Source organism: Artemia sp. Qi Xiang Cuo, chromosome 13, assembly GCF_049724085.1.
Source record: "Artemia sp. Qi Xiang Cuo chromosome 13, ASM4972408v1, whole genome shotgun sequence".
Lineage (NCBI taxonomy): Eukaryota > Metazoa > Arthropoda > Branchiopoda > Anostraca > Artemiidae > Artemia > Artemia sp. Qi Xiang Cuo.
In genome coordinates this window covers 16,601,656-16,616,423 of record NC_142806.1, presented here as the reverse complement: position 1 = coordinate 16,616,423, position 14,768 = coordinate 16,601,656, and the positions used below count along the sequence as shown (strand labels likewise).

Genomic DNA, 14,768 nt, shown 5'->3' with positions numbered 1-14,768 from the left:
TATATGCTCATAGTGTGTTTAGAACTAGTTCAACACCCCCCCCCTCAATATTCTCTGAAACTTTAACCTTAATATCTTTAGCCTCTGTAGAAGCAGCAATCGTAGCAGTATTAATTAGTTCAACAATCACCTCAATATGCCCTGAAAGTTTTAGCTTAATATTCTAATCTTTACCTAAAATATTGCTTATATGCTCTTATTGAAAACCTGTATGCATATAGTTTGTTTCGATTTAGTTGGAACTTCCTGGAAGGCTTTACCTTAGTACCCTTAGGTTCAGTAGTAGCAGTAGTTGTAGTAGAAGTCGTAGCATTAGTAGCAGGGCTCTAGTTTAGAAAAAGAAGACAGCGGTTCTAGTTTATAACACAAGACTCACACAAAGTTGTAACAGATTTAATATTACTAGTGTCTTCAAAATATAAATAGTACTGATTCTTGTGCTTGTGAAGCGAACACTGTCAACTCTGAGCTGGACTTCCTTTTGAAATGGTGCATTGTAAAATATCCTGATTTTAGTCCAAAACGGTCTATACTGTTATGTCCTGTGATTGTGTTTAAGTGTCGCCATCTATAACTCAAATCACGGAATATAAGTAGTCAATAGACCATAGAGAACGGCGTAAGAATGTATCCCTGAAAGAAAACAAAAGGGAGTGAAAATTCGGAATAGAAATAGTTTGAAAAAAATAGCTTGTACCTAAAATAAAATTGAAAGACTACCAAGGAGGAAGATGGAACAAAGGCACCCAAGGGCAAAAACCCTTCAGCCAAAACTGACCTTAGTGAGCCTTTGTTTGTTTTTATGGTTTTAAATAGTTCAGCGTAATTTTTTACGTTTCAAGTTGTTTTATTCTTTCTATTTCGGTCTACTAAAAAAAATAAATCTAAATCAGAAAATGAACATAATTTAGAGATAAGATTTTTTGATTGCCTTACACTAATAAAAAAAAAATGTGATAGATACATGCAGCACACTATAGTGGATATGTTTTGCTGCAGCATAAGCTGTGTTAAAGCTCTTTTTGAGTCTGAAGACTATAATTCTGCGTTTTTTTATACTAATCTTAGGTTCCGGTAAGTGACAGACTATGGGACTTGATGGAATTTAACAGTTATTTTTATAGAACCCGTGTAGCAAAATTACAGATTATACTCTATCAGTTTGAGGTAAGTGGTTTCATGCTGTTTCAAGCTCTTTTAAGCCCGTGGACTGTAATTTTAGAGTCTTGACTTTCCAGTTCAATACTCTTTTTAGGTTCTGGAATGTGACAGACTATGGGGATCTAAGAAATTTATCGGTTTCTTTTTACGAGCCCATAGCGAAACACTAAATTATATTCCACTGGTCAGAGGCGAGTTGTTTTGGTTTTTAAGCTGAAAAATCCGCAATATGAAAACGATGGATGAGGAGCAAAAAACTCAAGTGTTAACAGGGGTTAAGCTGGACATTTAAATCAGACAGGTGTGCCCATAGGCTGAATTTTAGAGGGGGCTTACCTGGTCTAATCGGCACTTCCAGTGTTGTATAATTGAAATCTCAAGACAAAATATCATGGGCAGTGCCATAGCGCTGCCTAAGTAAAGAGCAATGTGAGCACAATATATTATCTTTTTAGATAAGGGCACTTCTTATAGAAAGAAATGTCATAGGAACTTCAAAAGAGCTCATGGAGGTCAACCAGCTCCCCCTCCCCCACGTCAATCACTTCCCTGAACACATCCGATCAAAATTTTGAGATAGCCATTTTGTTCAGCATAGTTTAAAGGTCCAGAAATTATGATTTTGAGAAAGACAACCCCCCCTCCCACAAACCTCAGAGCAAGGGTTATAAGTTATGCCCTGTGGGGATATAAGGTTTGTTATAGAAAGGGTGGTCGTATAAGCCTCAGAGGTGGCTCATTTGATTGCTAACCAGAAGTTCTACTTGCCTTTTCAACAGTCACTTTTTAACTTCTTATAGAAAGAAATGGCATAGGAACTTCAAAAGAGCTCATAGAGGGCAACCAGCTCCCCCTCCCCCAAGTAAATCAATTCCCCAAACACATCCGATCAAACTTTTGAGATAGCCATTTTGTTGAGCATAGTTTAAAGGACCGAAAATTATAACTTTGAGAAGGCCACCCCCCCCCCAACTTTCACAGAATTCCTACTGGCCTTCTTAACATTCAAAAGTGATTGGAGTTCATCCAGCCCCCCGTACATCAATCATTTCTTCAAACACATTCAATTATAATATTTTAGATAGCCATTTTGTTCAGTGTAGTTGAAAGGTCCAGAAATTATGTTTTCGAAAATACCACCCCTCCCCCCATACAGCCCTCGGGTCAAGGGTTGTAAGTTACGCCCTGGGCGCATATAAGGTTTTTTTTTATAGAAATGGTGGTCGTATAAACTTTAAAGAGGACTCATTGAATTGGTAATCAGAATTTATAATGCTCTTTTTAAGATTCAAAGTGATCAGAAAGCAAACACCCCCCCCCCCCCACACACACGTCTTATTTTCCCGAAACGCATCTGATAGAAATTTTAAGATGGCCATTTGTTGTCGTAGAAACTTCAAAAAGCGCTCAGTCTGTTGGTAATTGAAAGAGCTAGTGCCTTCTTTAATAGTCGAAATCGATTGGAGAGCAACCATCCCCCCACGCCTATCCTCTCCCCAAGCACATCTAGTCAAAATTTCGAGATATTTATTTTGTTTGACGCAGTTTAAAAGTCCAGAAATTATGTCTTTGAGGATGAGAACCCCCTCAGAGTCATCAGGGCAAGGGTTGTAAGGTATGCCCCGACGGCATTTAAGGTTTTTCCGAAAACGGGGGTCGTGTAAACTTCGGAGAGGGCTCATTGGATTGGAAATTGGAAGTTAAAGAGCCATTTTTAAGATTCAAATTTATCAGGGGGCAGCTATACCCCCCCCACCCCACGTCATATTTTTCCCCAATGCATCCGATAGAAATTTTAAGATAGCCATTTGTTCAAAAATTGTCCAAATATCTCATAACAGGGCCTTTGGGGTTGACACAGCCCCCCCCCCTCAGAGTATGGGGATAAGGGTTTTAAGCTATGCCCCGGGGGATGTAAGGTTTGAATTGGTAATCAGAAGTTATAGTGCTCTTTTAAAGAGTCAAAGTAATCAGATGGAAAATACCCCCTCCCCCCCCCCCATACACACAGACACGTCGTATTTTCCCAAAACGTATCTGATAGAAATTTTAAGATGGCCGTTTGTTGTCTTAAAACTTCGAAAAGGGCTGTCAGTTGGCAATTGAAAGGGTTAGTGCCTTCTTTAATAGTCAAAAGTTATTGGAGGGCAACCATCCCCCCACGCCCATCATCTCCCCAAGCTCTTCCAGTCAAAATTTCGAGATAGTTATTTTGTTTGACGTAGTTTAAAAGTCCAAAAATTATGTCTTTGAGGATGAGAACCCCCTCACAGTCCTCAGGGCAAGGGTTGTAAGGTATGCCTCGACGGCATTTAAGGTTTTTCCGGAAACGGTGGTCATGTAAACTTTAGAGGGGGCTCATTGGATTGGAAATAGGAAGTTGAAAGCCATTTTTAAGATTAAAAATTATCGGAAGGCAGCTATACCACCCCCCAATTCAAATTTCTCTCATATGTATCTGATAGAAATTTTAAAATAGCCATTTGTTCAAAAATAGTCGGAAGATCTCATAACACGGCCTTTAGGGTTGAAGCATCCCCCCAGAGTATAGGGATAAGGGTTTTAAGCTATGCCCGGGGGGTGTAAGGTTCTTATGAAGAAATGGTCTTGTGAACTTTAGTGGAGGCTCACTTGATCGGAAAAGCATAGTTCTAGTTCCATTTTAAGAGTCAAGTGTGATGTAGAGAAAATAGCCCCAATCCCCCTATCCTTGATATCCTCTTTTCCCCGAACACATTCGATCGAGATTGTGAGACCGCCATTTTGTAGCCGATAGCCCAAAAAGAATACATCAATCTCTTCAGTAATCAAATATAAGAAATATTTAGGCGGACGTTGCACTAAATCAGAACAAACTATGAGCACGTAAACTTTCAAGAAGGTGACAAGGCAATATCTCAAGAACAACTTATTAAGTTAGATTAAGTTATTAAGTTAGATCTTTAAGAGTACGTTGTGGGAGATTTTGAACTAGCCAAGTATACCTTTAAGTTGTCGTACTACAACTACAGTTATGTACTTTTGTATACTTTTAGTACTACAACTACAGTTACTGTAACTAATGACGCTAAGAGTATTAAGCTGAAACTTTTAGGAAGTGTTCAGGGGGCGTTCCAATTCATACAGGTATGATTGTTTATTTAATTTCTGTTCGTTTTGGGTTTCATTTATTCTTTAATAATAATCTATGGTCGTTTTGAGTTTGAATTTTAACAGATATTTGTATCTGCTAATCTTAAGTTTAAAATAATCCTTACTTTTCTTTGAAAAAACTTATTTTTCGGAAAGTTTTTTTTATTATTAATACCATACAAGAATAGGACCTTGACTAAAGTCTTCTAACAGCTGAATCCTTCATACTTTGGTCAATGCATCCCCTATCTTTCATAAAACCCCACTATTCTTCTCTTAAAACTTTATCTATGGCATCTCTAAGTCTAAAATGTCAACCTTTCCACAGAAACCTTCCTACAGAAACCTACAGAAACTTCTAGCTACAGAAGCTTCCTACAGAAACCAGGCTAATGTCTCTATAATTACCACACTCAATCTTCTTCACCTTTCTTATGGAGGGTTTTTCCCCTTTTTCAAAAATCATATTCATAGTCTTCAGTTGACTACTTTTAAAGTACGTTAAAGTACGAAAAAACTGTATACATGCAGGTTTTCAAAAAGACATATAAGTAATATCATAGGCAGCACCACTCTATATTAGCTAGAAATTTAATTGAAACATTTAAAGAAGCTAATTCAATTCGAAATTAAAAGTTCTAGGGTCTCAAGCCGACTTATTTCCCAAACACATCTAGTCAAAATTTTGAGACAACTATTTTGTTCAGCACAGTAGAACGGTCGAGCAACTATGTCTTTAGGGATATTGGGCATGTCAAACCCCCACAATTATGCCGAACTATGGATTCTTATAGAAAAAAAGAAAAGATATACAATTTTATTTTTTTTCATGAAAATGACTGTCAATAAAAAACGAACAGCAATTCATCTAAAAATGCTTTTTCCACAAAACAAGCTTTTCAAAGAAAAATAAAGAGCTCCATTAAGCCAAAAATAGGCAGAAATGAATTCAAGTAATCATCTAACGGTAAAACTACCACAAATCACTATCAATAAATAAATGAAACTCAAAATGAACAGAAATTAGAATACATAGCCGAGTCAAACTCGAAATGAGCAAAAATTAACATTAGTAGAGCCGATAACACCCATGCCTTCTCAAGACCAGAACATAATTTGGGCTTTACTGAAAACAAAATATGTTTAAATGTTTTCACTTTTTTTACTTAAATAAGTAAAAAAAAATTAATCACTTTTTTACCCATTTTTTACTTTAAGGAATAAATATCAGCATAGGTATAATAAACCGACAATCCACGGTCATTTTTTTTTCAGTAAAGCCTAAGTTATTTTCTGGTCTTGAGAAGGCATGGGGGTTATCAACAATAAAAAAAATAACAGAGGTCTTTACTTTTCTTTGAAAACTTATTCTGTGGAAAGTTTTTTTTAAATAAATACAAATATATTTCATCTTCAATCAGCCAGGGTGGCTGGCACTCCCCCTTGACCCCCTTATGGGCGCCCATGAAATCAGAACTAAAAGTTTTAACTACACTTGTATTTTTTTCTTCGTCTTCTTCTTCCTTTAAACTTAGTAAGATCCTTTTTGTGTACATTAAATAAAGTAAAATTAAATAAATAATATTCCAGAGTAGGCGTTATTGTTTGGACAGAACGGAAGTTTTAATTATTAGATGATACCCATTATTACTGGCATTCAGTCAGTTGCATAGGTGGCTCTTCCATAAAATAGAAAACACCCATAATAAGATGACATTCTTTTCAATAGTCAGTGACGGCCACCAATCATCAACAGAGTGTTAGGATAGATACCATCAATACAATAGGGAGCTGGTATCTTGCAATATCTACAACAGTCAAGCGGTAGTTATCACGGTATCAAAGTCCTAAGAAGCTAAATTTGACTAGTCACCACAACCCCTAGAAAGGTGATTTACAAGTTTCCTGTTCAAATGACAAAAGGTATTAGAACAGGTTGGTTTTTGACTTTATGGCTAAAAACAAACAAGCAACAAAGACATAAGCTTGAATAGTCAACACCGAGCAGCTATGTAAAGAGTGACCACTCCTATTCGGAACAATTAAGAAGAAAAAAGCCGGAAAAAATCTTATTTGATTAAGCTCCTCACTTCTTTGTACAATTATTTGAAAAAAACTACGTTTTCTAAAGAGTTAAAGAGGCTGAGTTACAAGGTCGAACCTTAAAACGTACAGGGATTAGGAGGCACAGTTGGGGGGCTACCACCCCCAAACCCCCGCTTTCGCAGCCTTTAAATATAAAAAAAAATTTCTTTAAACTGAAAGTAAGGAGCGACATTAAAACTTAAAACGAACAGAAATTATTCCGTATATGAAAGAGGCTGTGCCCTCCTCAACGCCTCGCTCTTTACGCTAAAGTTTGACTTTCTCACAACTCTTTTTTTAAACAATAAAAACTTTAGCGTAAAGAGCGAGGCGTTGAGGAGGGCACAGCCTCTTTCATATACGGAATAATTTCTGTTCGTTTTAAGTTTTAATGTCGCTCCTTACTTTCAGTTTAAAGAAATTTTTTTTATATTTAAAGGCTGCGAAAGCGGGGGTTTGGGGGTGGTAGCCCCCCAACTGTGCCTCCTAATCCCTGTACGTTTTAAGGTTCGACCTTGTAACTCAGCCTCTTTAACTCTTTAGAAAACGTAGTTTTTTTCAAATAATTTCTGCACGTTTTTGTACAGTTTATTACTTATTATTGCTTGACTAACTGTTAGCTGATCGTGTCAGGAGTTAAAGTTGGGGGGCTGCCGCCCCCCAAACCTCCTGCTCTTGAACATTCTTGTGTTAAGGCTTTTAATTCCTGAACACTCAAATCACGTTGTACAGGGTGCCTCCTAATCCCTGTACGTTTTAAGGTTCGAACTTGTGACTCAGCTTCTTTAACAGCCCCCCAACTGTGCCTCCTAATCCCTGTACGTTTTAAGGTTCGACCTTGTAACTCAGCCTCTTTAACTCTTTAGAAAACGTAATTTTTTTCAAATAATTTAAAAAAGAAACTGAGTTTCTTTTCAAAGTATATAAAAAAGTTGCTCTGATAGTGAATCGAACCCGGGTTTTTCGCCTGAAAGTCGGGAGTATCAGCCGCTGGACTATACAAACACAATAGTAATTGTTGTTTAGCAAATTGAAGCTATTTTCGACGCAAGCAAATTCCCAAAAATCTTGATATGTGGTTTTTGGAAAACAGGGAAGGAGTGATTAGATTGAGCTGAAATTTCGAGGATAAGCTCCCAGGCCCCAGGAAAGCTTATCCTCTAAATTTCAGCCCGATCAGAACAACGTTAAAGGGGGGGTTGTGGTGGGAAAAATTAACATGGGCTAATATAGGAAAACGAGGTTTTTCGTAAATGTAAATTCGGGGGATAATTTTTTCGGTCTGAAAATATCAAAAGGACCTACCAGGTCGAATTATGCTTCAAATGAGTCCTAATTCAACCGGATCCGTTGCCAACTGTGGCCTGTAGGCGTGGCTAAGAAAAAAAAAAAGAGATGAACTTTAAGTGGCTATATTTGGTTTTTTGAAAACAGGGAAGGAGTGATCGGATTGAGCTGAAATTTCGAGGATAAGCTCCCGGGCCCGAGGAAAGCTTAACCTCTAAATTTCAGCCCAATCGGACAACGTTAACGGGGGGCTGTGGTGGGAGGGTCCAAACTTCCGGCCCAGTTTACCCCATGAAGATAAAGTCGGAGGAGGATGAAATTTTGCAAGTTTCTTAGTTTGAGCTTGGGCTACAAAATGCGATTACCGCCGTCTCTCTGCGACCTCTAGGATCTGAAATCGCTTAACATTGTGGTGGGTCGCCTCTTTATAGAGGCAAAAGTGTGCCTCCTTGATATTTCGGTTTCTTTATTGCGAGGTGTACCCATGTAATCCACTGAAATCCCAGCCAAAACAAAAAATATTGCTGCCTTCAAATAGAATATAAACTGTAAAACTTTGCATATCACTTAAGTAACTCCTGTAATTAAAAAGATCAATAAAAGTATTTTCTGTAACACAAAAAAGGGCTCATATATATGCAACAAGTGCAACAATAAAACAGTTATTCCCAAAAGAGACAGTGTTAAATGGCTATTAAAATAAAAATAGGTTACTGGCTGTATTTTGAGTCAAACGAGAACAAGGTTCTTAAAATCCCTTAATCCTCCCGCGTCAAACATTTTAGCTATTGACGACCCTGCTTGAAAGGCTAAGAGCATTAAAATGAAAAAGGCGTCAAATCCCTTTCATCCTTAATAATCCCTTAAAACAAAAAAAAAATTGCTGCCTTTAAGTAGAATATAAACTGTAACACTTTGCTTATCAGTTAAGTAACTCAGTTAACTAGCTTTTTGATAGTAATTCCGACCCCTGTAATTAAAAAAATCAATAAAAGTATTTTCTGTACCACAAAAAAGGACTCATATATATGCAACAAGTGCAACAATTCAATTTATTCAATTCAATTTATTAAATACTACAATAAATACATAAATACACCTAACCGTTAGAGGTCCCAAGAAGCATAGCTTGTAGAGGACCTCGTATCAATCACAAAACCGACACAAAACAAATCAGGGAAGGAAAAAAATAAAACAGTGAGTATAAAAGATATACAAAATATGAGAAAAATCAACCAAAAAAAACAAACAAACAACTACTAAACAAAAACCTTTGACTTAATTTTATCCAAACTGAAAATAGCCTTTAATTTATTAAAATTCCAAACCATTAATAATATTATTAAACAACGGGGTTCAAATCTCATTCAACATAATAAGAGAGGAGAAAAGAAAAAAATTATATAAAGTAAAGCGGAAAAAATAGATAAAGCAAAATGAATAAAGAAAAAAAACGAAATTACTTCAAGCCTTAGAGAATATTTTTCTGCAAAGGGAAGAAGAGTTTTTGATAATAGAAAGTTCACTGGGAATAGAGTTCCAAAGAGCAACTGCTCTATAAATTGGTGACCTCTGAGCTGCTGAGGATACCCTTTTAGACAGCCGAAATTGGTGAACGGAGCTCCGAAGCAAAGTCTGGAACTTACGTGTTGATGCTAGATCAAAGTAGGATAAGACGTTTGGAGTAAGCGAGAAATTGAAGGCTCGATGAGCTAGTTTTAGGTTCTGCTTCTTGATAACCACATCTAAGGCATCTAGACCTGTATCACTGTAAAGATCAGCTGTAGGATAGAGTCGGTGAAGGCGGAGCGTTGCCTTCACCGCTCTATTCTGTGCTGTTCGGAGTTGCCGAAGGGAAGAATAGTTAGTATTGCCCCATACAGTGCAGCAACAAGAAAGATAAGGAAGGACAAATGCATAGTAAAGAGAAAGCAAATCATCGGGAGGAAGAAATTGATTGGCACGATAAAGCATAGACACTTGACGAGAAATTATAGAATGTGTATAGGAAATATAAGTTTTGAAAGAAAGAAAACAATCAACGTGCACAACAAGAAGTTTAACACAAGAGCACTGAGGAATTATATCAGTACATAAAAAACAAAGATTGTTGGGGAAGGTTCAGACATGTAGTATGGGGTTTGAAAATGAATAATGATACTCTTAGAGCTATTCAACAGCATCCCGTTCTGCTCACACCAATCACGCACATGGTTGAGCAGAAGCTGAGCCTTAGCAACAGCAGAGGGCAAATCATTAGAAACCACAAAAAAATTACTATCATCTAAAAACTAAACAGTGTGGGTATCAAGGTTGGGAGATGGAGGAAGGTCATTAATATAAAGAAGAAAGAGGAGTGGTCCCAAAACTGAGCCTTGAGGTACCCCTTTGGAAACCGAAGCTAGATCAGAATATTTCCCATCGTAACACACATACTGAGATCTATTAGACAGGTAGATTTAAACCATTCAAAGGCAATTCCCCAAACTCCAAGTAAACAGTTTTCCCAGTAAGACAAAATGATCTACCATGTCGAAAGCTTTATAAAAATCAAGAAAATAGTCCTAGAACACAACGACCCTTTTCTATGTTAACACGCACGAATTCTGTAACGTCAACTAGAGCACATGCAGTAGAGAGTTTAGGTCGGAAGCCATACTGGTGATCAGACAGAACAGAACCGCTTCCAATTGAAGCACCAGTAGACAGGAACGAAAAAAGCCTCTTATGCACCAAAAGATATTATGTTATTCTCAAAAGAGACAGTGTTAAAAGGCTATTAAAATCAAAACTTTAATTGGTTACTGACTGTATTTTGAGTCAAACGAGAGCAAGGTCCTTAAAATTCCTTAATCCTCCCCCTTCAAACATTTTAGCCGGTGACGACCCTGCTTGAAAGGCTAATAGTATTAAAATGAAAAAGGCGTCAAATCCCTTTCATCCTTAATAATCCCTTTCAACAAAAAAATATTGCTGCCTTCAAGTAGAATATAAACTGTAACACTTTGCTTATCAGTTAAGTAACTCAGTTAACTAGCTTTTTGATAGTAATTCCGATCACTGTAATTAAGAAAATCAATAAAAATATTTTCTGTAACACAAAAAAGGGCTCATATATATATGCAACAAGTGCAACAATTAAAACAGTTATTCCCAAAAGAGACAGTGTTAAATATGTATTTGAATAAAAACTTTGATTGGTCGCTGACTATTTTGTGCCTAACGAGAACAAGATCCCTTTCAATGGGGTATGTTTCTACAAAGGGGAGACCGGGCCAATATGGACGCTTGAGGCCGCACCCCACTCCTGTTTACTTTTGGGTATAACGAGAATAAGATCCTTTTCAAAGGGGCATGTTTCTACAGAGGCGAGACTGGGTCAATATGGACACTTGGGTAATATGGAAACCTCACTCCCGGGCACTCCAGGTGACTCTGGATTAAGATTTATTATAGCCGAAATAGCTGGCGTCAATGGTAGAAACTAGTAGTAAATAGCTTTTAACTCATGCAACTACTTGTAAACAGGGCCTTCAGGTATGGGGGACCTCCCCCCAATGCTATTTGTCACTCTGTGAAAAATATGTCAGTAAAATCATTTCAAGAAGCGCCACGATTTTTCTGATGCCGCTAAAATTCTTGGTTCGGTTAAATAAAGACGATGAAAATCTGACATGTTATCAACACGAGTCTCGAAGTTGATCGGTAAACGCTCCACATTTATCGATTCCTGCCGCGATTTGACAAATGGTGCCATAATTTTTCATTTGGTTAAATAAATATTATCAAAAGAATGACATGATATGTACCGAAGTCTGACCCTTGGTCGGTAAATGCAGCGGTTTTACCGACTAGTGCAGCGATTTTGCGTATTATATTCATAAAGGATGTTATGCTAATTATTGACAATAAATAGTCTGTAGAGTCCCTTGGTCCTCCCCCCCCCCCACCAAGAAAAAATATTTTGGTAAGTGACGACTTTGCTTGTAAGGCTAAGAGTGTTAAAATGAAAAAGCGTTAAAAGGGCACTTCAACAATATTTTCGGAACGGTTTATGGTATCAAGATGAAATTTCCGTGGCATCATTCAGGGCGGAGGGGTTTAACTTGCCTAAGGACAATATGTACATGCTACTACTGTTATAAATACTGCTTCTACTACTGTTACTAAAACTGCTAATACAACACTACTATTGCTACTTCTAATGCTACTACTACTACTATTATACTAGTACTGTTAAGGCTAAGTCGAGGAAAATGAAAATTTGAGAGAATGTTCAGGGGAAATTGGAAATAAATTAAAAGATACTATGGGTGTTCAGATTGTCAAAACAGCTTATCTTAAGAATGGATTTGTGTATTAAGTTGGAGTTTCCATGCTTAAATTGGAAGATCAATTGACCAAAAGGCAATAGGCCTATGTGCAAAATACTACTACCACTACTACATTTACTACTTCTACTACTACCAGTACTAATCCAACTACTACTTCTATTGCAAATACTTGTAAGGGTAAGAGCATTAAGATAAAAATTTCAAGAAGTATGTAATGTCTAGTAAAAGTATATGAAACAGTATATACAAAATACATTAAAAAATTTCACTGTATTAACGTTAATACATTACGTTAATACAAATGTTATCGTTAACGTTAATAACGTTAATACAAAATTATTAAGACTTTAAGGAACAAATATCAGTATATGTATATTAAACTGAAGATCGAAGTTTATTATTGTTTCAGTAAAGTGCAAATTATGTTTTGCCTTGAGAAGACTTGGGGGTTATCAGCCCTATCCAGGTTAATTTCTGCTTGTTTTCCAGTTTAATTTTTGCTCGTTTTGAGTTTGAATCGGTTATTTAGTGTGATTTCTGGTCAGTTTGGGTTTTATTTTTTAATGATGGTGATAGCTGGTTGTTTTACGCTTGAAAAATTATTTGACTTTATTTTGGCTCACTTTTGGTTTAATACTTTTCTTTGAGGTCATTACCTTTCTTTCAAAAACTTGTTTTGTGAAAAAATTAAATTAATACAAAATATAAAACCAATCTTATTTAGCTTTCTAGACCTCCATTACCAAAACTATTAATAACGTTACCTCTTATCTTAATGACGTTACCAGTCTTATTTTTTTAGGTGTAATTATTTTGTTCTTTAATGTACTTGTGGAATAAATTTATCAGGCTATGTACTAAATACTCGTCGTCCTTAGTGGTAACAAAAATCTTCCATTTTCATCTGAAGCGGTTGCAGATTGTTTAAATAAAAGAAACTAATTTAGATGATAAAGTATCATCCTGTTTTACTCCCCTGTTGCCGGAAAATACTCTAGGTAGCGTATCTCCCACTAGCGAAAATTTCCTCTCAAACATTATAATTGCAATCATTTCTCTCCTAACCAATTTGATTAACCCATTTCTAAGAATAGCTGAATTAAAATCTATTAAAATTTTAGATTCCCTTCTTGCTCTATAAGGCTTATAGACGGACATTTCCTTTGCATAGTGTTTTTTTTTTGGTAATAACTTAAATGTAACATATTTTTTTGTAGAATGATCGATAAAGCCATCATCTTTTCTAAAACGTGCTCTCTCTATTATTCTCATTCGTGGAGGAATCAGTGAAGAATATCCAAATAAAATTAGTATATTTTTTTTTAAACTGTCACAGAAGCTGTTATATATGTTGAGAGTCAGGATGGTATTTCACTAAGATAAATAGCTTAAACAAGGCAAGTATAATCGCTATGGCTACAAAGTTCACTGCTTTATGTATGTCTTCACTTGTCACTAGTGTTATCATCATTAAAAAAAATCAGGAGGATTAAAGCACAATTCTCAAAGTTGCATAAATACCTCTTAAAATCTATTCTCATTTGGAACCCCCCCCCCAAAAAAAAGGTTCATGATTGCAAGAAAAAAACTCTATTCATCACAGTCTTATTATCATTGGTAACTATAGTAGTCATATTCTTATGATTTCTAGTCACATGTTTAAGTAGTACAACATAGCTAGTAAGCATAACAGTCATTGTTAGAAACATAATATTGTTTAGCCAAAAAGTCCAGCTGATTTTATGTTATTAGTACCGTAGTACCGTAAGTACCGTAGCGTGTTTGTTACATAGCAACTTTTCTTCACTACCGCTTGAAGAAAAATGTGCTCTTGAAGACTTAGGGCAAGGAACATGCCCTCTTTACTTTTTTTCATTGGGTGTTCAGCATTCATTAAAAAATAATTCTCCAAAAAAAGTTTTCACGCACCTTGAAGACACATTTAGGCTTGTCTTTTTCACAAATTTTCCATCACTCCTTTCCTCTGAAGGATATCAAATGCCCCCTATCCCCTCAATAAAAATAGTCTAGCTACACCTCTGCATCAGAGTACAAAAAACTATGAGAAATAGACGATTTTAAAGAAAATTTCAAAACAGATTTGAACTTGAGTCCCCAAATCACTTAAAAACTAAGCGTTTTTATTTTAGAAAAAAGAAAGAAAGAAAAAAAAAACTTACTGATCCAGGAGTTGTAGGTGGAAACCACGTCAACTTCTTCTGCTGAAACTACAGAAAATTAAGGGGATGGACCATTTTGTGGAATTGGCATCATTAAACGATGGATACATGACAATATTTGAGGGACAAAGAAGATTACTTTAAGTTTCACTAAAAAAAGAATAATAAACCAGTTGATTTGCCCTGAGCATTGCACTGGACTTAAAAGCTTATAAATTGACAAAATTCCCGAATTTGTATTTAGAAATCAGACAGTAAATCATAGTATGATTTACTGTCTGATTTCTAAAGGTATGATTATCATACCTTAGGTCAAACAAATGCAACTGAATAGTCCTGGGTAACCCCAAAAGTTTTTTTGCTCTAATAATAGCGAGCATTTAAACGAGAATACCAGCCTTTGAGGATCGCCAGACCAGTACCTTTCTTTATACAGCTTAAAATTTCATGACACAGAGAATTCTGGTGAATTTCCTACTTTGCGCTGTCTTAAGATTGAGTGTTTTCTAAATTTACCTTGTTTGATAAACACATATGCTTCTACCTCTTTCATTAGAGAGGCAATTCTTAGAATGATTCCTAGTAATTA

The 14,768-nt window shown here is 36.2% G+C and overlaps 1 long non-coding RNA gene across 1 annotated transcript in view; it reads right to left on the bottom strand.

Annotated features, from left to right (window-relative positions):
• Positions 1-377: 377 nt before the first annotated feature.
• The window catches only part of LOC148945010 (uncharacterized), a 540,330-nt gene continuing 525,939 nt past the window's right edge, over positions 378-14,768 (bottom strand). Inside the window, exons 2-3 of the long non-coding RNA XR_016142750.1 lie at positions 14,180-14,329; positions 378-633 (exon numbers count right to left, since the gene is read on the bottom strand). This is a non-coding gene — a long non-coding RNA (uncharacterized LOC148945010). The remainder of the gene's footprint in view (positions 634-14,179; positions 14,330-14,768) is intronic.